Here is a 12,956-nt window from a genome sequence, read left to right as displayed (position 1 = left end):
GCTGAGCATGGAAAACTATGTTCACACTGAACTTAAAACAAAATTTGCTTTACTTAATTTTCTCACCCCAAGAGAACAGATTACTCACACTGCAGGAAAAAAAAGCAATTATTACTAATGCCAGATTTCTCATTCATGCTGTTTAGAACAAAACTGGAAAATCAGAATGTATTTCTCACACCCTCATTAGCAAAACTACTCAATAATTCTCCAGTTTCAAGCCCAGCATGGGGAAAATTTATTCCAACTACACTGCAAAGCCTAACCTACAACTGCAAAGACAAACTGGAAGGTGTTTCCTTTTGTGCTGGGGATGCTACAGGAATGCCCAGCTGCAGTGCTCGTCCCTTTCCCACCAGGCACAGTTCTGTCCAAAGGGGCAGAAGTCTTAGAGCTTGGAGGGATGCAGGCTTGTGAGGTGTGAGAGCTGATGTGAGAGCCTGTGGAGCAAAACTGAGGAGTGGTGGAAGGCAATTGCTGCTGGAAAGCACAGGATTGGGTAAAAGTTTAGAGAGCAACTACAAACTAACTCTCCTACCTGCAGAGTTGGTACAGCATGAGGTTCATCCCAGCACAGCTACATTTTTATCTAGCTCTTCCAGTCCCCACTCTATCCATATTCATGACTAAAGGATTCTTGTTGTCTCTTATTAACAAATCTTCTACAGAAATGCTTCACTGCATTTGTCAGTTTCTCCCCTCTTAGAACATTTCCACTCTAACGAACAGTCCATCCCCACAGCCCTTCCACTTTCTCCCTGAAGCTTTGCTCCCTCTTTTGCAGATGTGTGCACAGCGTGACTTTATTTACAACTCTGCTCTTCTACTATAACAGCCAGACATCCCACACTGCCTTTATTTACACTCCCCTGTTCTTCTGTCTCCACCAACATCTACTAATTTTCCTAACACTCTTCTCCAAACTCTCCTACTTCTTCCTGCTTAACAACAGATACAAAAAAACCTACAACCCACATATAAAAAAACCTACAACCCAACCAACTCCAAACAAAATCATCAACACTGTTGGTCATTCAGACAACATCTGCAAGTAGAATTTTGGTTTCTGTAACCACATCATACCAAGGAACTCTGTGATGAGAAGGGGATTGGTTCCCATAGGCTTGTCTGTGCCCTGGAACTAGGAGCTATCTCAGCTTCCTCCAAGGAGAAGTGGTCTGACAGCTAGAGCACTAACCCAGGAGTCTGGACATATCCCAGAGGTCAGATATTATGTTAAACTTCACTAAGGTCTCACTGCTGCAGATAGACACAATCCCACTTCAATACTGCTCTTCGTCTTATGCTGGCATTCTTGTTTACGTAGCTGCATGTAGTGATATCATCAGGAAACTGCTTCAGCAAAAATGAATCCATAAATATTTTTAACAAAGAACTGTTATAAATTGTAATAGAAAAAGCAAACAGGTTTATTCTGAACATGTCCAGTACAGACAGGATCGAGCTCAAAAATAGTGACTGCTCTCATCTGAAAACATGGAAAGTCCTCTATGCTCCATACAGGCCCTGGAAAAAGGAAACTCCACTTCCTTGCCAGAGCCTGTGTGATAGGTCTCATGCCCAAGATCTTCCCCAGCCAAAAGGAGCATTGCAAGGGATGTGAAGCACTAGGGTCTGTATCCTCTCTGCACCCAGTATGTAAACAGAAAGCATTGCTGATAGGCAGTAAGTCTTCTACTTCAGAATTTCTGGAGGTCAAGGCACAGCTGTACCACCATGCCTACAGGATTATGGGAGAAAATCTGTTGCGAAGCAGCTGCCCCATCATGATACTGCCTTTGGTGGTACAGAACAAGATTTTGCAGAGAAGATTCCATTGAAGCACCATCTGCTACACCATTAGACAACTTTCTTGTTGAAAGTTCTCAGATATCTGTTTTGAAACAACCCGCTGTTGTTCCTCTAAAACACTTGTGCAAACTCACAAGAGCAGTATTGTTCAGAGGCTGCAACATTAACCTAGTGAGAGTCAGCTCTTCTCTTCTGATCAGCTCTAGGACAAACTCAACCTTTTATAATCTCCTAACATCAACCTCCCGAAAATTATGTCTGTACATGTATGGAAGACAAGTACCACAAATAAACTGCTTGTTACAGAGCAGATCAAGAAATTTCAGTGCCTGTAACACATGCTATTCTAAAGCATATATTCTAATAATCTGTATCTTACCTAACTCCTGCAGTTTGAAAGAACGAAGAGAGCTAAAACCAGAAAAATAATTACAACAGCTGACTGTCCTCAAGGCAGCTGAAATTTGACCACAGGAACATTTGGCTAGAGGTCAGCTAAGGCTAATTGCTGCAGTAGAGAAAGAGAGCCAGGAGTTATAAAAAGGACAGAAAAATTCCTGGCCCTTTTCTATAGCTGTGTTGGAGTAAGGTCAATCACAAGTGAATTTAAACACAACTCTGCAGTGGGATGTGAACACAGTCAGCACAGACTGGGGAAGCTAGACTAAGAAAATCCCCGAGAAAATAAATTGTTTAGTTAGAGCATACTGAATAGTTTATAATCTACTCTGGACAGATAACAATATCGATATTTGGAGCAAATCATAAGGAGTTCTACTTATATACAAAACTGTTCTTTGAAGTGGAATGTTTAGATAGCTCCTGAATCTGAAAGGACCTGAAGAGAAAAATATTACACTTCATTAAATTGTGCCTAAGAAGGAATTTCTGCTTTTGCCATCTCCGTTAACTCACTGTACTCCAAGCACTCCAAATATGAGATTTTTTTTCCTCTATAACCTCCTTCAGTTTCACTTGGCTTGCCGAACAACACATGTGCAACTATTCCAGAACCAAAGGTGGCTTCTCTGCTGCAAACCAAACAACATAACTGAATGAAGGACTAACCCGAGAAGATTTACATTTTTGTACGTTGCCATTTTGTATGTTACCATTTCATTAAATCTCAAACAGGCAAGCACGCAAGAGGTCACGGTGCCTGTGGACGCGAGAAGAAGCAAATGCAAATTCAGGCTCTCAAATTCTGTGCCACTCTAAAGCATATATATTCAAATACCAAATATATGTGCATACCCTTGCTGAATTTTTGGGAGGAAATACCTTTATACCTTATTTTTGGGAGTGCATACATTCCTTACAAGCTATCTCATGGCAAGATCAGCGACAGGAAAAGAAAATCCTCTTTCCCTGCTTATATTACAAAATTCATCCAGGTTTCGCTCAATACGCATAGCTGAAATCACATTGCCTGCTCACTCTCACTTCACTAAATGCCAACAGTACAGAGTCATCCGCAGATGAAATGAATTAAAGACTTTCAAAGCAATACAATCTAAAGCTGCCACAGACCTAAAGACTTCTCTGCTTGCGTGCTGATATTACAGCTTGACTGAGTCACCATCAACGCCTGGATGATTGCCTGCTTTTATTGAGTCCTTGTCGGTGCCATATACTTGACTATCTTAAGAAACATAAATAATGGATTGCCTCAGTTGGGATGAATAGCACAACATTCACCTAGGGTCTGTGGTAATCCAGGATATGAAAAGAACAAGACATAATACCACAGAAATAGAAGTTATGCGTCGCAAATAAACAAATATCTCAAATAGGGCGCATTTCTCAAAACAAAACAAAACAAAACAACCCAACAAACTCAAAAAACAACAGACAGCACAGCTGGGAAAGAATGAAGGTCTGGCACAAGGCTGCAGTTATTACACATGGCTTGATGCAAATCTGGGTGTTATTAAGAAGTATATCTTCACAATAAACTGAAAGTATGGAATAGAGACAATTTTATGCTCTTAATTAGAGCTCTACGTTAGTTAAAGCATTTATAACAGATGTAAGTATTCCAGTTGGAAACAGAATCTATAAAAACAATTATTTTTTTTTAAATAAAAAACTATTCATTTTGGAATACAGAGTATACGAAAGCTCCATTTAAAGATAAAACTTGACAGTTTTCAACAAAATTTATTTTTTTTTATTTAATTTATTTATATCTCTACTGTAATAGACATCTTTAACACCTTGACCAGAATTGATTTCTTTTTCCCCTTGATAGCTGTGTCATATAATTACTCTTACTTAAACCGAACTTAGACTGGTAACAGATCAAATGGTTATAGATTCTTGCATATTATTTAATGAATCCAGACTTTGGACACTATGCTGAGCTTTTACTAAAAGCTCTTCTAGGTTAATTCAGCTGTAAGAATTGCAGAATACTACAAGAACATGGCACTATAATTCTCACCCTCTAAATGCCAGAATTTACATCTCGCAAATTAGCAAGTGTACTAGCAAGCACGTGGGCAACTATAGCCAATCAGGCTCCAGGACTCTTATTATAAAGAAATCAGCATCTCAGCTTTTCTAGGCAGAGATTGCTGCCACTCAAGTGATAATAAATAATTAAGTTTCTGCTGACCACAGGTAAATCCAGGTTTGGTTACAGTCAAGCAGTTTTCCTCAGTTTCTTGTAATCACCTTGAACTTAAGCTTGCCCTGCAGATCTCAGAGTACACTTGTCAGGAGGCAGGAAGTTCATTTTTAATTGTACATATACAAAGCTTTTCCCTTCCACGGAAGATATCTTCAAAAAGCTGCAAAACTCAGGTTAAAGACTCTTGTGTTTATCCTAGACTAATGGAATTACTTAACAGTTCATTAAGATGGGACAAATTAATTACATGGTTCAACTGAATGTTGCATTATTCATGTGCCGCTAATCAGACTAAAGACTACATAACAAAGCCTGTAAGACATTAAGGAACTTCTTGACTTAAATACTGAATTAAATGAAAGTTTGTAAGTGAAGAAGTACCAGAACAAATTTCTAGATGGCCATTTTTGACTCGAAGTGCTCACATATTCACATTGGTTATCTGCAGAAAGCAGCAGGAAAGCTTCCACATTTTACATGCTGCCAATTGCTTGGTCAACAAATAATGACTAACTAGTTTAATAGAGGCTATGTCTGCAAAAAGTGCATTTAAATCAGTGCAGCTTTGCGTGTCCTGAAATTCATACCAGTTTTAAGATACGATTTATACTGATTTCACTTACAGCCAAGTGATCAAGTAAATATCAAGTACAATTATCTTTCTAAGAAGTTCTCTTCTGCAACATGATACCAGCGTAGTTTCCTGGCTCTATTCCCCATAGATTTGGTGCTTTAGGTCCATGTAAGTCTGAATAGATAAACTGTGTGCATTTACCAAAAGTAGCTCACTGCTTTCAACAACTGCACACTTTAAAAGTGTTTACATAACCTCACAAAAAATCCTGAGCTCCATTCTTAATTGTCTAAGTAAACGCAAACTTGAGAGAGATCATATGACACTATTATGGGGAAAAAAAGTTATATTTTTACATGCAGCATTGTAAAAGTACATCTTCATAAGGCAGCAAATAACACACTGAAGACTGCTATCCAAAGATTTAAAAAGTCAGTTAACTTCTTCCTCTACTTTCATTGGTAAGATCTGGTAATTAGAATATCCAAATACAGAGTTTGAAGAAAGCTTCGATAAAGTATCTCACATTAAAAGAAGTTGATTATATCCATCACAAGTAGTCTAAAAACACACCAGCATTTTTATTTACCATCCAAACAAGATGTCTAGAGCCTCTGTGCTTAAATTAAACACATTCTTGTGATGCAGCTATCAACATCTTTTATGCCAATAGCCATTGGACATAAGCTGCTAAGCTGCTCTTTTTCCAAGGCTAATATGTCCAGCATTTCCAAACAGAAAAAGAGAAAACAGCTCATTTCATTACTGGAATTAATTCAAATGTAATGTATTTACTGATTCTAGTACTTTATCTTCTATGGACTCAATACAACTTTTCTCCTAGATCACATTTTCAGTGATATCGCTGCCATTATTCGAGCCATCTCAATTAGTACTAGTCCTGAAAAAATTCTTCACAAAGAAGTGCTTTTCTTCTTTTTAATTTGTGTGCATGTGCTTACAGTCCCTAGACATAGCGACTTATTTAACAGTCACTAGTTCAGTGAAGATTAAAATCATGTAGTTAATCTTCTAAGTAGGCACCAAGGAAGTCTGTTTTGGAGTAAGAAAGATAGCAGCTGGTGATTGCAGATGTCAATCAAAACTGTATCTGAAACTGAAAGAGCTCACTGAGACCCATGCCCCTCTAACATTAATGAAAAATTTAAGACCATCCTGTCAAATAAACAATAAACGATAGAAATGAGATTACCAATTTTAATGCTAATTTTTCAAATCTAATTATAAAGAGATCTTTTAATGTTTTCTGACAGTGTTTTCCATACAATCTACAGTGGGCTCAGTGCCTTCATCCATCTTCACACAAAGAAAGGAAGCAGCTTGCCTACATTTACACCACTGCCCCGCAGTAGAGTAACAAGTAGAGAGCTGCTGTAGCTAGTGATTTATCTGCCTCAGTGTGTTAACAAGAACAGTGAATTTATTGCCAGCCATCTCAAAATATAGCTGTAGCGGATCAAAAAAAAACCTCAACAAGCCACAACACAGCTAATCATTTGCATTAAGAGATTAAGAATTGTAACCATTAGAAAGACTAACTCTTCTGAAACTCTCAAGTAATTAGCAAAACTTTCTTAATAAATATATAGCTCTATCTTGTAAACAGAAATAATATACAACAGTCTTTAGCTATAGTAACTACTAGAGTATAGCGGATGTAAATCTCTCCCCTCCGTGTTAAGGGATTAATACAGACGCAGTTCTGCAAGCACACTACATTCAGAAGAGCTCAGCATAAACCAGGTTGCCTGCATGTGGCAGTACATCTCTTTCCAAGAATGTGATAAATCCCTCCCTGCAGGAAGCCTATCATCAAGTGAAACTTTAGAGCAAATTCAACATTTTTTGTAATGAAAGCAGACAAATGCATTCACATTTCTCCATTCCTATCATTGCTACTTTACACAAGAGCACAAGGAAATGGATGCCTACAAATAAACTTGACAAGTAACCTGCCATAAGGGGCAGCTAAGAGTCTCATCCTTCATCTTTCCACTTCCACCAGAACTGTTGCTCATACTCTTGCCAATTTCAAGAAGGCTATTCAACAAAACACTATACCACGCTAGATCTCATAACTCACATTAGATGCACACACTATGCTAAAAATGAGTTGACTAAGGCTGAGAACATTGCACTGTAGCCACAGAAAAATTTGTACAACCTTACCAGGATCTTTTCTAGTATAAGACTACCATTAGCTCTTCTGGGCAGCCTTGCAGCCCCACTGCATCCCCTTCCATAATGAAGGAAGTGGCAATGCTACCTTCACAAAGCCTGTAAGCAGAAGCCCTAACAACTGGTCCTTTCAATTTTAATCAGTGTATCAGTAACCTTCCCACTCACTGCTTGGCCCTGCAGATTAAACTATAGCTTTCAGTTTCACTACCATGATCATGCTCAGAAACCGTCTATATGAATGAGAACAAAGAGCTACACAAAAGTCCCCTTTACCCTGAGCAAATTTTGTGTCACAAGTATCTCTGAAATGTACAAGGCTTCTTCCATTTCTAGAAAGACCTTGCCATGTAACTTCAAAGATGATTTTTTGTTTGTACAAAAGATCCTAATGATCACAGAATCATTGAGTGGCGCAGGCTGGAAGGGATCTTAAAGACAACTGAGCTCCAACACCCTGCTGTGGGCAGGGCTGTCACTCATCAAATTAGGCTGTCCATCGTCCCATCCAACCTGGCCTAGAAAACCTCCAGGGATGGAGCAATCACAGCTTCTCTGGGCAGCCTGTGCCAGTGCCTGACAACCTTCTCAGCAGCAGAATTTCTTCCTATCTAATCTAAATTTCCTCTCTTTTAGTTTAAAGCTGTTTCCCCTTGCCCTACAGTTATTAGACTGTGTAAATAATCACTCTAGTTCCTGTTTATAAGCTCTTCTCAAGTACTGGAAGGCCACAATGAGGCATCACCAGAGCCTTTGCTACTTCAAGCTCAACAAGTCCAACTCCTTCAGCCTTTCTTCATAGGAAAGATGCTCCAGGTCTCCGATAATCTTCGTGGCCCTCCTCTGGACCCACTCCAACAGTTACACATCCTTCTTGTAGCACCTTCTACCATGATGATACATACCATCTCTTCCCAAAAATGTGTAGAACACAAAGCAATCACACTTGAATAGTGTGTAAACAGCATTCACAATGAAGACAGTGGGTCTGACTGTTCCTAAGTCCTACTATACACCGCAGTGCAACCTTAGATAAATCATTATCTCCGTAGTTCATTTTCCCAACACTACTTATACCACAGAATATCATAATAGACAGAGTCATCAGTTTTAAATTTCTGTGGTGTGTAAATTAGTCCTTATTTATAGTTCATTTATTGCATGCAAATATCTGCACTGCAATCAAACTTGATAACAGGTGACTGGACTCACATGCTAGAAAGAATAATGACTCAATAAAATTACTTGAAGATATTCTGTTGCTGCTTTCACAGATTATATAAGTGATCGCCTGCAAAGATTAGGGAGCTTATCAGTCATGTTCTCAGCTAGCTCTGAATATAAATTGATACACGGGGCTTTAACTACATGTAAAAAAAGCCCCATCCTCCTTCAAAAGTTTAGAGAATAAATCCAAATGTTAGCTGTTCTATGGGTTGCAGAGAACAATTAATGCAGAATTACAGTGGTCTATAAATTATTTTGTTGGTAAGAAAGGTCTGGTTTGGGCTGGCTTGTAATCACAAACAAGCAGGCTTTCCTCCAGTCTCAGATGCTCTCTATAGTACACAGAGAATTCACAAAAAAGCACAGACTGTAGGTCAGCCTGGTTTCTCCCAAATAGCTCAGACGGTAGGTATACAACAGTTGTGCCCTTACAGAATAGGAATGTCCTCAAAATGTAGCATTTACAAAACACTTACAGTTGTATTTTAATTTTTCTGTGTCTTTTTCTTTCCCGTCACATTAAAGGGTTTTATTAGATTTTAAGTCTTAATAATTAAAACATGTACAGAGCTCAGTACCTGTGATGCAGATAATTGTTCTAGATTTCACTATAGATAGTGCCAGGCATGCTTGTGCATATGCTTGAATAAGAAGGAAGAATCCGTAGAAGAATTTGAGATTTGAAATGCTGAAGTATTATACCACTGGTAAGTAGGAAGCTTGCATAATATAGTATGTGATTTTTTTTAGCAAACAGCTTATTTGAAACAACCTGAAAGATACTTTTTCCCCAAGAAGAATTTGTCCTGATGGAAAAAATACATTTACTTTACTGGTGTGACTGGAAGTCATGTGATATGTTAACAAGCAGCTGCTACTAGGAGCTGATGCATAAACTAATGGAGATGATGGTAGAACTTCAAAGAGAAGCATATGAAACTGAAGACAAGCTTACTTTAAGAATGGGATTCTTTAAGTAGTTTTTTGGTTTCTTTGATTTTTATGGCATGTAGTTAATAAAGCAGATCTTGCCCATGAAAATATGCTCTTCAGCTTGTGCCACCTCTATCTGGAAGAGAAGAAATCCATGAAACCTGCATGAATCCTTCCTTCCTCATTATGTCCTGCCTCCCACAGCCCAAGTAGAGAACGCTTCTTCCTGCTGCTATCAGTGAAGGGAGATATAGGGAGCTGCTGCTTTTTTAGGAGCAGCACTTGCTTCCCTTTGTTCCTTTTTCCTATTTCCTGGACTCTGCCAGTAATTCAAGCAGAAGAGCAAGTGTGTGCCTTCAAGAGGAAAAAAGATGAAAAGAGCGTGATGAGAGAGAATAGCTGCTTCCACTGCAAGATATGCAAAGAGTGTGGATGGGGTAAAAAGCCTGTTGCTCAGCTAACAGTGAGTCAAACGCAGCAAAGCCGGAATACCGAGATCAGCATTTCCAAAATTCAGATTTACATCTCACATACTTCTGCAAAGACCAAACCATACTGACATATTTTTGCTAGTCACACATAATAAACTCTAGAGTGGCACCTATAGAGTAAGACTTGATTTGTTGCTACGTACTTTTTGAAACATAAAACCACATATGTGAATCTAGACTTTCATAGATTTATCTGACTTTTTTCACTAGCTCAGTGTATTATATTTAGCCTGGAAAAACTGTTTTCCACAAATAATTCTCAAACAGTGAATTTATGAGTTGTCGTGTACCCAGAATTCTATCTTATGAGTAAGGAGCCAGAACAGAAGTGGCTACACCAAGGAGTACAGAGTATTTTACTAAAAAAAAGTAAATATTTTTTGTGGTATACTTTTATGCTTACATTCTTAGTTTCTTTTCTATTTTAGGCATGATAGTTAATAAAACTGCCTTCAGACTTTCGCCAGGACATAATACCTGTCTTTGCCAGACTTGTTCAAACTGAATCTTAACTTTGATTTCAAGTCTGCAGTACCATATGACTCAACAGCAGTAGAATTTAACTCTGTTTATTTAACAGTAAATTACATTGTTCTACTGATGACTATATCATTAACTGGTAAAAAGCAAACACTTCAAATTATATGATGAACTGATAAAACAAAGGCATGAAGAACGACTATAAAGCTAAAAAATAAGAGTGTTTTTCTTTTTTATAATTAAGTACATATTGGTCTACTAGTAACACTTTTGACTGAGGATCTGGATCTGATCCCAGTCACAAACAAGGGGACATGACACAAACGGTCATGTAGCTTAACATCACTAAACAAGTGGCCTGACCAGAAAAGTATTACAGCATTTTGGTATCAAACTGATGGATACATTCACTGTCAATACAGCATCTACACAGTGACATTTTCATTTTAGGCAATGTCTTCCCTGAAGTTAAAAGGCCAAAAGAGAGAAGCCCTGTATGCCTGTAAGTTTTTCCAGACTGTGGAATAACAGAGCCAATTTTATTTCCATACCCTTAGCTTTTCTCAGGCACTCATAGCACCATGAATGGTTTCCATATTCTGTGTGCTGTATGCAAAAAACTTAGCACAGCTTATTTAAAAGACAGAGAGGTGTGCTGACCTGGTATATGGTGAGTGTTAAAAGCTAAAGAAATGCCACTTACTGGAATATTTTACGGCAGTTATTTTACAAACATCTCTGCTACTCCTGGCACATATTAATTTTTTTTCCAGCATATTCAGCAGAACTACCAGCACTCTCAAAATCTAATTCAAGTTCTGCCTTGTGTTATCTTCCACTGGACTTTAAATGTCAGTGAAGAACAAATTACTCTTGCCATATCTATGGGGCACTTTCAATATCAATAACAAGGTATCTGTTTAATTTTTAAGGAAAGAATACAATACATTCATTTAGGATAAACAAAATCCTTATTCAGAGCAGAATACTTTGTTAATATCAATCTAGAAAGTGTGCAGAGGTACATTTCCCATCATGCATTGAGCATTACAAGTTTCAATTTCACTGATGAGCAAAGCTGTAAACTTGCCTCCATACAACTGAGTCAAGGGTTAGCAGAACCAGGACTATATCAAGAAGTAAATATAGAAGGGCTCAGCTTTTATTTAATCTGCATGAGAACAGTTATCACATTTCCAATTCTTAACCCAAAACTAGATTAACATAAATAGTATAAATTATGGGTATGTGATTTGCAAGTTACCTGGCCAGAATTATCTCCCTTCTTTTATCGTTGAAGTAATCACAGAATCACAAAATGGCTTACGTTGGAGCGGACCTTAAAAGATCATCAGTTCCAACCCTCCTGCCACAGGCAGGGCTGCCACCCACTAGATCAGGCTGCCCAGGAAAGGAGAAGCGCTCCAGCCCTCTAATCATCTTTGTGGCCCTTCTCTGGACCCACTCCAATAGCTCTTCAATTTTGCAGACCCCAGGTCTGGACATAGTACTCCATATGGGGCCTCATAAAAGCAGGGTAGAAAGGGATGATCACCTCCCTCTCTCTGCTGGCCACCCATCTTTGGATGCAGCTCAGGCTTTCTGGGCTGCAAGAGTATAGCAGTGGCTCAGTTTTTCATCCATCAGGATGCCCAAGTACATCTCTGCAGGATTCTCTCTCTGAGTTCTACCAGTCTGTACTTGTATGTAGGACTGCCTTGACCCAAGTGCAACACTTTACACTTGGCCCTGCTAAACCTCATTAGATTACTGTGTTCCCACTTCTTAAGCGTGTCCAGGTCCCTCCAGATGGTGTCCCTCCCTTCCATTGTTCCAACTGCACAACTCTGCTTCATGTCATCAGCAAACTTGCTGAGGGTACATTAAATCCCACAGTCTATGTGATTGATAAAGATGTTGAAGAGTAAGACAGACAGTCCTGGGGGTCTCACAAGCCTGTATTTCCCCAGGTCTTCCTTTCTTTTTTCTTTTCTTGAAAGGGGAGTGCTGTTTCCCATTTTTCCAGTTCCTGGGGACTTCACCTGACAGCTACAATTTTTCAAATATGATGGAGAGCGGCTTGGCAACCACATCAGCTTGTTCCTTCAGAAACCTGGGATGCATGCCATTTGGCCCCATAGACTTGTACACATTCAGCCTCATGAGGTGGTCTAAGACACACTTCACTTTACTGGGAGGGATTTTGCTCTCTGACCCTCACTTCAAAATTCAAGGACAGGACAGTCATGAGAAGCCAGACTGGCTATGAAGATTGAGGCACTGTTCCCTCTGTCAAAACGTTTTCTGTCAAGTTAGTCTAGACTAGTTAGTGAAAAATACCAAGCAAGAGAGCACCACAGAAATTTATACCTTAAAATCATAAAATCCTTAGAGTTACAAGGGACCTCTCAAGGCTATCTAGGCTAACTTCCCTGCAATGAACAAGGACACCACACCTAGATCAGGTCACCTAGGGCCTTATCCAGCCTCATCTTGAAAGTTTCCAAGGACAAGGCATCCACCCTATCACTAGGCAACCTGTTCCACCCTCACTGTAAAAGATAATTCTTTGTATGTAACCTATATCTGCCCTCTTTGAGTTTGAAGC

At 39.0% G+C, this 12,956-nt stretch overlaps 1 protein-coding gene across 2 annotated transcripts in view; it reads right to left on the bottom strand.

The window, feature by feature from the left end:
* The window catches only part of GHR (growth hormone receptor), a 132,357-nt gene that overhangs the window by 66,530 nt on the left and 52,871 nt on the right, over window positions 1–12,956 (bottom strand). The window lies entirely within an intron of this gene.

Source organism: Meleagris gallopavo, chromosome Z (assembly GCF_905368555.1).
Source record: "Meleagris gallopavo chromosome Z, MGAL_WU_HG_1.1, whole genome shotgun sequence".
Classification (NCBI taxonomy): Eukaryota; Metazoa; Chordata; class Aves; order Galliformes; family Phasianidae; genus Meleagris; species Meleagris gallopavo.
This window is presented reverse-complemented; position numbering and strand designations above follow the sequence as displayed.